The sequence below is a fragment of the Pelophylax lessonae genome (assembly GCF_965119305.1).
Source record: "Pelophylax lessonae genome assembly, chromosome: 9".
Classification (NCBI taxonomy): domain Eukaryota; kingdom Metazoa; phylum Chordata; class Amphibia; order Anura; family Ranidae; genus Pelophylax; species Pelophylax lessonae.
This window is the reverse complement of record NC_138776.1, coordinates 216361978-216373887: the sequence shown is the minus strand read 5'-3', so window position 1 is coordinate 216373887 and position 11910 is coordinate 216361978. Positions and strand designations below refer to the sequence as shown.

At 42.0% G+C, this 11910-nt stretch overlaps 1 protein-coding gene across 1 annotated transcript in view; it reads left to right on the top strand.

The window, feature by feature from the left end:
- Positions 1 to 766: 766 nt before the first annotated feature.
- CALY (calcyon neuron specific vesicular protein) overlaps positions 767 to 11910 on the top strand; it is a 63783-nt gene continuing 52639 nt past the window's right edge. Inside the window, exon 1 of the mRNA XM_082269350.1 lies at positions 767 to 909. The gene's annotated coding sequence lies outside the window, so the exon portion shown is untranslated. The remainder of the gene's footprint in view (positions 910 to 11910) is intronic.

The following is an 11910-nucleotide window of genomic DNA, read 5'->3' as shown; positions in this document are numbered from 1 at the left end:
CAGTAAGTATGTGTTTTTCTTTTTAAAAATAACAAGCTCTCCTGCAAATGTATCAGTTTCAGGGATGAGACAAACCATTTTAACACTGACAGGAGTGCTTACAATGATCAAGTTTTATCTAGTCATGTAAAACCTTTATCCCAAAAGGAAAAAACTGTTTTCTATAACTACTTATAAAGTGTGAGCTGGAGATTGGCTTCCATTTCTTAATGTATCTAAATCTGCTGGTGCATGCTACACTTGCCATTATCAGACTGACAATGTAGCTGTCAAAAGGTGCCCCCAGTCCTCATTCATCCAGAATGGAGGCATTCTAATACAGGAGTTGTGTTACTGGCAAGATCACCAGGTGCAAACAGAATGAAAAAAGCCTAAAAAAAATAAATAAATGAATGCAGCTGCTGCTTCTTATAATTGGTAAGCTGTAATATATTACATCCTTGGTTTTGGTTTTATTACTACTTTAAGCTTGTGGCCCCATATATTCATTTTCTCACTCAACTGCTTAATGAATCCTTATATCTTTATAATTTACAGCAAGGTATAAATTATGTAGTATCGTTATTTATCACCTGGTCTTTAACCGAGTATTTGCTAATGTTTTAACTGTAATAAATGCACGTTTTTTTCTTTTGCACTATTTGCAGCATACTTTAGATTATCCATGATTCTGTTCCAGTGATATTCTTGCAGGCTTTTCTGCCTTTGTCAGGCTTATTGAAACTGCTTTCTCTAAGCCCACCCTTTGGGAGACAGTCTGAGAAAACGTCACCTTGGCAACCGGGCTCCATCAGATTCCTTCCAAAGAGCGAGACGCACACATACATACACACACACACATATATACATACATCCTAACAGGAGCAACTCATACTACACATCTGCTATCTGACCATCCCCGGGTGAGAGGTAATTCTGGGGGCCGGTTGGGATACATTGACCCTTTGTTGCTGGTATTCATTTCTAACCTTTTACTATGCTGTGTAATGTGTTTTTTTTTTCTGCATGCAAGGAATTTGCATTTCATTTTCATGATGGTTGCATTTTTGGTTTTGTCAGTTTGCCTTTCTATATATTCCCTAGCGTGCTCAGCCTTTGCTAAACAATATACATAGAAATATCCTTCTGAGCTATGAACAGGGACAAAGCCGATGCAAATCATTTGTTCTTGTCCATGACACCCTTGTGCTCGTAGTTGTGATCCTTGATTTTTTACTTTGCTGTTGAGATGGTGTAAAATGAATGAAGCTGAATTTGCATTTTGCATTTATTTTAGAAGGTGTTTTTGGAATGGCATCAGCCCTCTTGTAGACCTAAAGCAGAGCATTATGTAAGGTGCCTGAATTGATGTTTTGCATTTTGACAGTTCATCGACATGCCTAATAGATGATTTCTCTCTATGTACACAAATATTTGGCGTAATTATTCACTGCATTTGATGTTAGTCTACAACTGCAGTATTTAAAGAGGTGCATGTCGTATGATGTCATCCTAAACCCCTATGTGGAGCATCGCAGATCTATTACATTGGCTGATTCCATGTTCCAGTGAAATGTAATTGCGCTTTGAATTTACCCTTGAATTGTCATAGATATGTATCTGTTTTAAAAACAACTCTACATACTGATTAGAGCAATGCTTATATATTTTAATCTATTCAATTCTTCTTTTTTGTGCTTTTGCTTTCCCAATAAACCACAGTAGTCTGGCCACTTTTAAGGTTATATTACCTTATTTCATCAATAAATATTCTCTAAAGAGGCAGTAGCTCATGTCAGGCCCTAATTTGCATTTTTTATAAGCATTCTATAAAGCAACAAATTCCAAACCTGTCTTAGGGATTTTAAGGCTGTCAATGCTTTGTGATTCAGTTGCCAGGAGCGCAGGCCAATGTTCAACACTGGATTGTATTGCCTAAAACCACAATAGAGTCAGCTCTGGTCCTGTGGGAGAAATAAAGAAGGAAGGTATTGGCATTTTGTAAAACAGATTTGAAACCTCTTAATGCAGTTCAGTATTTAAGTCTGAAACACTGCAAGAGATGTTTGCTAGAACGATCATCGTCCATGATCACCCAGCAATCAGGGATGTGCTGGGTTTGGGCAAAACCCAGGTCGGCAGAACACTGTCACATGATCGCATCCCTGCTGGCTCAGTCAGCTGTGGCTAGGGCATTCATCGCCCTGCAAATTCACATGAACAAAGGGACGCGCATGCTAGTGATATTGAGTTAATATGGCCAGATGACCATATTTTTTTAAATATTTATAACAGGTACTTATATAGAGCTGACAATTTACGCAGCTTTGTACATATATATTGTACATTCACATCAGTCCCAACCCTCAAGGAGCTAACAATCTAAGGTCCCTAACTCACATTTATACACATACTAGGGCACATTTAGACAAAACCCAATTAACCTACCAGCATGCATTTGGAGTGTGGGAGGAAACTAGTGTACCCAGAGGAAACCTACACAAGCACAGGAAGAACATGCAAACTCCAAGTAGGTAGTGCTGTGATTGGGATTTGACAATGACCCTCGTCACTGTCATTGACATAGTAACATAGTTAGTGAGGTTGAAAAAAGACATCAGTCCATCCAGTTCAACCTATGATGTGTGTGTGTTTGCTGTTAACCGTACATTGTATACCCCTGTACGTTGTGGTCTTTAAGGTGCCCATCTAATAGTTTTTTGAAGCTATCGATGCTCCCTGCTGATACGACTGTTTGCGGAAGAGAATTCCACATCCTTACTGCTCTGACAGTAAAGAACCCCCTACGTACTTTAAGGTTAAACCGCCTTTCCTCTAGTTTTAGTGAGTGGCCACTCTCTCCAGTTCCAGCACATCCTTCCTGAGGACCGGTGCCCAGAACTGGACAGAATACAGAATACTCCAGATGTGGCCGGACCAGAGTCTTGTAGAGAGGGAGAATAATTTCTTTATTTCTGGAGTGAATCCCCTTTTTTATACATCCCAGTATTCTGTTGGCTTTGCTTGCAGCGGTTTGGCTTTGCATGCCACTGCCAAGCCTGTTGTCTACCAGTACCCCCAGGTCCTTTTCCATCCTAGAGTCACCCAGAGGTTCCCCCCCCCCTAGTGAGTTGCTTGCTTTCTGATTTCTGGCACCCAAGTGCATTACTTTACATTTTTCAACATTAAACCTCATCTGCCATGTAGTTGCCCACCCCATTATTTTGTTCAGGTCCACTTGTAAGGTTTCCACATCCTGCATAGAAGATATTGGCATGCTTAGTTTAGTATCATCTGAAAATACTGAGATTGTACTAGATATCCCCTCCTCTAGATTATTTATGAATAAATTAAACAGGATTGGTCCCAGGACAGAACCCTGTGGGACCCCACTTTCCACACCCGCCCAATCCGAGTACTCCCCATTAATCTCCACCCTTTGCACTGTCCCCTGGAGCCAGTTCTCTATCCAGGTACTCACCCTATGGTCCATACCTACCTTCCTTAGTTTGAACAGTAAGCGTTTGTGGGGAACGGTGTCAAAGGCCTTTGCAAAGTCCAGATACACCACATCCACAAGCTTACCTTTATCTAGGTGGCAGCTCACTTCATCGTAGAAGGTTAATAGATTGGTTTGGCAAGAACAATTTTTCATGAATGCTGATTACTACTAATAATACCATTTTCATTACTCAAATCTTGTATGTGGTCCCTTAACATCCCCTCCAAAATCTTGCTGACTACTGATGTTAGGCTGACCGGCCTATAGTTTCCCGGGATATATCTCGGCCCTTTTTTAAATATTGGTACCATGTTGGCTTTTTTCCAATCAGCTGGCACCATACCCGTCTGTAAACTATCCTTAAAAATCATGAATAAGGGTCTGGCAATCACCTGGCTGAGCTCTTTAAGAACCCTCGGGTGCGTGATTTATTTATGTTAAGTTTCTCTAGTTTAGTTCTAAGTCTATCTTCTGTTAGCCATTGCGGTACTTCCTGAGGTGTGTTGTTTAGTTTGGCCTTACAAGCTGGGTTAGTGTAGCCCCCCAATTCTTTTGTAAAGACCGAAGAGAAGAAATTATTTAACACTACCGCCTTTTCCTGTCCTCTGTGGCCAAATCTCCCTTTGTCGTCTTTTATGGGGCCAATGTGTTCTGGCCTCGCTTTTCTTACTGTTTATATACTTAAAGAATTTCTTGGGGTTCTTTTTACTCTCTTCCGCTATATGTCTCTCATGTTCGTCTTCATTTCGTCTTTACATTTCTTATTACACTCTTAGTATAAGCCATAAGACATAGTATAGCCATGTGAACATATTAGGTCAATGACATCACAAGCATCCCCAGTCCTATGCATTCATGAAGCTTACACAATGGGGAAAGCCCCAGTCACCGCTGTTCAGGCTGGCAGGGAACCGAGCAAGGGATAGCTTCCTATGGCTTCGACCGAACTGAAATTCGAGTTAAGACCAAACCCAGCTCATCCCTGCTGGCAATCAAAAAATGTAGGTAATGATGCGTGCAGAAATTAAAATTCTGGTCCAATACTCCAGATTTGTGCGATCCATCCCTACTACCTGAAACTGATTATGTAGCAATTGCTATTGAATAAACGGGCAATTACAAGCAATGTTGCAGCCTGTGAAAAGTAAGTATACAACATACAAATTGTCAACTTTTAGAAGTTAAACATATTTGAACAGGTAAACATTAGATCTTGATTAAAACTGTCAAGATCAAGGTAATATACTTGCACAAATGGCATATGCAATTAGCATTGTGTATTGATTCTTATTATTCAATTAATGAAATGTAGATTCGTCAGATGCAAAAAGTAAGTACACCTCTGTATTTACTATCACTTAAAATTGGCTGTTCCAGATTAGATGCCAATGATTGCAACATCTTTAGAAAGTATGCAGATTGAACCTTTCTGATTTAAACCTCAGATATTTAGGGTCTTGTGCTCTTTGCTATTGACCTGTGTGATCAACAGAGCTCTCTAAGGCCTGGGGAAAGAAGAACATGAGTGTGGCAAAGGGATTTTAAAAGATTGCCATTCATTCATTGTAAGAAAAATAATCTACAAATGGCAAAGATTTCAAATGACTGCTGTTTGTCCAGGACTGATTAGCCCAGAAAATTCAGCCAAAGAGCTGAATATTTTATTCTAAAAAAAAAAAAATCTCTAAGAACCTGAACATCTAACTGTGGGATCTGTAGGTAACTTTTGCAACAGTTGATGTTAACGTGCATGAATCTATAATCCAGAAGAGATTGCACCGATTTACCATGCAAGTGGGTAGCATGAAAAAGCCTTTGATGTCTAAAAAGATCATTAATACAAGACCACAGTTTGCCATTGAACACGGAGACAAAGCCCAAGTTTTCTGGAACAATGTGTGGTGGACTAATGAATCAAATATATATTTGTTTAGTCACAGTAACAGTTTATATATTTAATGCAACCCAAATACAGCATGTCAGGAGAAGAAGCCCATACCAACTGACATGACATCGGAAATGTTATGGTTTGGGATTGCTTTGCTAACCCAGGGCATGGGAAGTTTGCAGTCAATTCAACTATGAATTCTGTACTTGATGAGAATGAAAGCCCAACTGTCTGACAGTTGAAGTTAGGCCTGAAATGGATCTGTCAACATGATAATGATCTGACGCACACTAGCAATCCAGGTGATGGCTCAATAGTTAAAGATGGAGGGTTACAGAGTGACCTTGTCTTAGACTCAATTTGAATCCCATTGAAATGTTGTGGAAGAATAAAATCGGCAGTTCATGCAAGGAAACCCCCAAAAACAAACTGTTGGGAATTTTGCATGGAGGAGTGTTGAAAGATTTCAGCTGATGTCAGAGGCTTGTGGGCAGTTTTGCAAAATTCTTACAAATATTTTTCTACTAAAGGGTGTCCTACCAACTTCTGAGGCCAAAGGTGCACTTACTTTTTTCCACAGTTCATCATGTCATCTGTTAATATTTGTGTTCAATAAATTATTGAAAAATGTCTTTGTGTCTTTATTTAAGTATATCACCTTTATCTGTAGGCACTGTTTGTAGAGCTAATGTTTACATGTTCAAATATGTTGGTTAAATTATATTTCACATGACTAGAAGAGGGATCCACAGAGAAAGGAGACAATTATGAGGGCACAGCCCAACTCCATGTGCTCTAACTGCATTTCCCAGTGTTCTCCCTAAATCTCAATGGCTCCTCCTTTGTTCGCCTCTTTACATGAAGTGCTATCCCTATCTCAGGCAATGCTGACGTGGTAAAATCACTGTTGTCCATAAAGTAATTGGGGGGGCTGTGGGGCGATTGGGTACCCATCCCACACGGAACTGGCTGAGGTGACTTATCACCTCCACAGAAAGTCAGCTGCTGTGAAATATGACAAGATTTTAAAAGCTGCCACATATACAGTATATTTAATTTACCTGCCACATATACAGTACATTGACTGTTCTATTGTTACAAGCCTTTCTGGATATCGTTGTGTGGCTTTTGTCTGTTGAATTGGTCATGTTATCTACCCTAATCCTAAAGTAAAGCTGAACTGAAAACATGAAGATTTGCTAACATCCATGAATGTTAAACAGGGAATTAACTCTGGAAGCTGTGTCAAAAATGTAGACAGAGGGCAAAGGACTTGTCATGGGTATTGTCTGAAGGCCCCCTAACTTACTATGCCTTTTCTGCTCTGTGTCCCTGTATGGATGTGGCCATCTTGGTAGAGGCAACGTTTTGCTTCCTCATGTCAAAGCAACACAGTGGTGACATCACCAAGTCTCATATCTCATACAGCAGATATTTAATTTTCAAAAGAAACTCAAGACAAAATGTGCATTGATGAGGGTACTGATTGTCGGAATTAACACTTCTAAAATTTCCTATTAGCAGAGCAAATCTTTAACAAGCAACAAAATCCAGATGGCTGCACATTTAGAATTTTCCAAAAATCACATTATTTAAACACAGATGATGATCATAAAAACAGCCAAAATCCACGAGCAGGGGAGAGTTCTTCCTCATAACAGTGTGGAATGTGTTAACCATCTCTCCCCTGCTTGTGGATTTTGGCTGTTATTATCATCATCTGTGTTTGCATAAAGTGAATTTTGTTAGTCATTTTTGGAGGATTCTAGGTGTATTGCCACCTGGACCCTTCTGAGCTGAGCCAGTGGAGTCCCAATTTTGGACTTACCTGGAGTAGCGATTTTGTGTTAGAGCAAATTTTTACTTTTCAAGTATAGTACCCGAAAATCTTCTTTTGCTGGAATTCCTTCTGAAAAATATCAGTGTACTTCCTGTGCCTCTTGTACTGTAGACTCCTAGCTGTATATCTGTAGTATGAGATTATCTAAAGCACTGATGCCTCTGACTACTACTCCAAGGGATTTGGAGTAATATTTGGTGATGTCACTACTGTGCTGTTCACTGTTCTCCTTGCTGAAGAGGAAGCTGTATCTGAGGATTTGCAATGCAAGATCTCATTGCATCTGTTGCATTCAATTTGTGGATCTCTCTGCTTCTGCACCTGCTGATTCTTGAATATTTCCCTACTAGTCATTTAGGACAGTGTTTTTCAACCTTTTTTCACCCAAGGCACACTTTAAAATCTGGAAGAATCTCAAGGCACACCAACCAAAAATGCAGCCTGGACTGGACGGAACAACATGACGTCGCTCTGGCCCTCCAAGGCCATAGAGGCTATTAAAGAGGATGTACTCTTTCATCGCCCCCTGGGACTAGCCGGCTGCACTATTGGATTGCTTATCGGGTGAGCCGGTGGGAGGGGGGTACATCCCCTCCCGCTGCTTCTGAAAGCATTCCAGTGGCTCATGTGCTGCTTGGAACCCTTTCATTAGAAAGCCAGCCGTGGGCTGTAAAAAACAATACTGAGGTTATGGCTGATATCTTCAGCCATAACCCCGATAAACCATTTCAGAGCCGGAACGTATATTTAACTATAACTCGCTGCAGTGCAGGTGTAGCGCAGGGTACCTGCACTTTTCATGTGCGTTACCTGCCGTTTCTCATCAACTTCTATTATGTCCTACATTTTCTGAAAGCACACCAAAAATGAGGGACATAATAGAAGTCTATAGGAAACTGCAGTTAATGCACATGAAAACCGCGGGTACCCTGCGCTACACTTGCACTGCGGCCAAACTGCAGCAGAGCAATGTGCAAGCGGAAGACAAAATAAAAAGAAGTGCAGTTACCATTAAAGAAATATAGTTACTATTACCAATAATAATAATAATAACCAACATATCTTATGTATATTTATATTGCATTAAAAAAAAAAACAATCACCATGCCTGCAATTATACCTAAAACAAAAACATGCAAGTAAATTACAGGTACAATTGCTGTACCTCATGGAGCTCAGAGGAGCTCATATGCAGCCACTGAAAAGCCTCCTCCCTGTTCTTCCTCCTCTCCTCATGCTCTGCTTCACCTCCCCTAGGGGAAAAGCGCGCCAGCCAGCGTCTCCTGGGACCTGCGTCTCGCACATCCCAGAAAGCTGTGCGTACGCTTGACCCGCCCCTAGCAACCGATGACCTCATCGGTTGGCAAGATGCGATCGGACGGCCCACACAGCTTCCCAAATGCCTGTGGCAGCGGGACGTGAGCTTTAGACAGCAGACCAGAACCGCTGTAACAACAAGGCTTAACTGAGTGGCCAACACAGTTTGTAGATCAGATGGGGTAATTTTGCCACGGCACACCTGGGGGCTCTTCCCGGCACACCAGTGTGCTGCGGCACACAGGTTGAAAAACGCTGATTTAGGAAGCCACTCTGACATGAGGAAGCAAATCCCTGCATCTCTGCAACTCTCTAAGATTGTTGAAGGGACCTTGGTGAGCCCCTGTACAGTTCTTGCATGTATATTGCTATTCATTATTAAAACTTATTTTCATCCTGTGGCTCCCAATCCCTTGGGTGATTCAGTTCTGGCACCCACACTGCACACATATGCTTTATGCCTCTTACCCTTCCTAGTGGTATTCCCGAGTGTGGCTCAGGGGTTCATTTTCAGTACCAAAAGCGGTAACCCTGAGCCACACTCGGGATTACCCCAGAATCTTACTCACCTTCCCTGCGACCCCCCGCCGTCCTCCCCCGCCGTCCTCCAGCCTTCCTCCCGCTGTCCTCTTGCTTTGTGCCCGGCAGATGCCGACGCTTGCCTTCCGGTTCCCGGCAGCAAATTCAAAAATGTAAATACACTAAATGACATGATACCAAGTTGTGATCCTAACGGATTACACTGTATCATTCCATTTCACCACAGGATTGCACCTGGTGACTTTTCCAGTGCCCTGCCTGTGCTTTTCGTTTTTTTTGCGCAAAAGCACTTTTAGACGAACTGGAAAACAGAGACAATGAAATGGAGTTACTTGAAGAACTGAGCGACAGCGATTCATGGAAAAATTTATCATCAGGTACAGAAAGTGACGACAGCGACAATTCTGATGTCTCTTTCTGGCACATAGCTTGTGGAATTTGGGAAGTATATCAAATGATTCTTCAGAATTTCCAACGGAGCTACAGTATCTCAAAACAGTGAGTACACCCCTCACATTTTTGTAAATATTTTATTTTATCTTTTTATGTGACAACACTGAAGAAATGACACTTTGCTACAATGTAAAGTAGTGAGTGTCAACTTGTATAAGAGTGTCAATTTGCTGTCCCCTCAAAATAACCCAACACACAGCCATTAATGTCTAAACTGCTGGCAACAAAAGTGAGTACAACCCTAAGTGAAAATGTCCAAGTTGGGCCCATTTAGCCATTTCCCTCCCTTGTGTCATGTGACTCATTAGTGTTACAAGGTCTCAGGTGGGAATGGGGAGCAGGTGTGTTAAATTTGGTGTTATCTCTCTCACTCTCTCATAATGGTCACTGGAAGTTCAACATGACACCTCATGGCAAAGAACTCTCTGAGGATCTGAAAAAAATAATTGTTGCTCTACATAAAGATGGGGAGAAAACACAAGCGCCACTCTGAGTGCAGTAACTTGAGATTTATTACATGAATTTAATGGAACAAAGGGTACTCACAAATAGAATAAAATAAAGGCTCATGATAACACTCTGGTCAAATCAGGATGGCTCGAGCAGTGACGGTCGACAGGCTGTGAGCGGTAGCTGGCCGCTCTTCCTGGTCCCGGGGACACACAGAAGCCGATCCGTCGTCACTTCCGGTAACGTGATGACATCAGGGCGCCGGCGGCGCGTTCTCGGAGCATGCGCTCCTTCTTCAGGCCGAGCCATCCTGATCCGACCGGAGTGTTGTCATGAGCCTTTATTTTATTCTATCTGTGAGTACCCTTTGTTCCAATAAATTCATGCAATAAATCTCAAGTTACTGCACTCAGAGTGGCGCTTGTGTTTTCTCCCTAGCTAGCGCCAAGCATTCTTCTACTTGTCACTTGAGCAGCCTCAGGAGTGCACCTTGGGATAATTCATGGACTCCCTTTCTATGGACCTTTTTATGGACCTTTTACATATGGACTTATGAATTATCCATTTATTTTATTGACAACCCTTCATATTGGTTGTTTGTCTTAAGTGCCACTTGTGAAGTCCTTGGTGAAACTTTTATTACCCGTTGTGCGCCAACTGTTTTTATTCTCTACATAAAGATGGCCTAGGCTATAAGAAGATTGCAAAGACCCTGAAACTAAGCTGCAGCATGGTGGCCAAGACCATACAGCTGTTTAACAGGACAGGTTCCACTCAGAACAGGCCTCGCCATGGTCGACCAAAGGGGTTGAGTATACGTGCTCAGCGTCATATCAAGAGGTTGTCTTTAAGAAATAGATATATGAGTGCTGCCAGCATTGCTGCAGAGGTTGAAGGGGTAGGGGGTCAGCCTGCCAGTGTTCAGGCCATACGCCACACACTGAATCAAATTGGTCTGCATGGCTGTGGTCCCAGAAGGAAGCCTCTTCAAACGATGCAAGGCAAGAAAACCTGCAAACAATTTGCTAAAAGACAAGCAGACTAAAGACATGGATTACTGGAACCATGTACTGTGGTTTGATGAGACCAAGATAAACTTATTTGGTTCAGGTGATGCCAAGCGTGTGTGTGGCAGCAACCAGGTGAGGAGTACAAAGAAAAGTGTGTCTTGCCTACAGTCAAGCATGGTGGTGGGAGTGTCATGGTCTGTAGCTGCATGAGTGCTGGCGGCACTGGGGAGCTACAGTTCATTGGGGGAACCATGGATGGCAACATTTACTGTGACATAAGAAGCAGAGCATGATCCCCTCCGCAGGGCAGTATTCCAACATGATAATGACCCCAAACATACCTGCAAGATAACCACTGCCTTTCTAAAGAAGCTGAGGGTAAATGTGATGGACTGGCCAAGCATGTCTCCAGACCTAAACCCTACTGAGCATCTGTGGAGTATCCTCAAATGGAAGGTGGAGGAGCGCAAGGTCTCTAACATCCACCAGCTCTGTGATGTTCTCATGGAGGAGTGGAAGAGGACTCCAGTGGCAACCTGTGAAGCTCTGGTGAACTCCATGCCCAAGAGGGTTAAGGCAGTGCTGGAAAACAATGGTGGCCACACAAAATATTGGCACTTTGGGCCCAGTTTGGACATTTCTGCTTAGGGGTGTTTTCACTTTTGTTGCCAGCAGTTTAGACATTAATTGCTGTGTGTTGAGTTATTTTGAGGGGACAGCAAATGTACACTGTTATACAAGCTGTACACTCACTACTTTACATTAACAAAGTGTCATTTCTTCAGTGTTGTCACATGAAAGGATATAATAAAATATTTTTAAAAATGTGGGGGGTGTACTCACTTTTGTTAGATACTGTATGTGCCAGAAAGAGACATCAGAATTGTCGATGTTGTCACTTTCCATACCTGATGACGAATTCTCCCAAGAA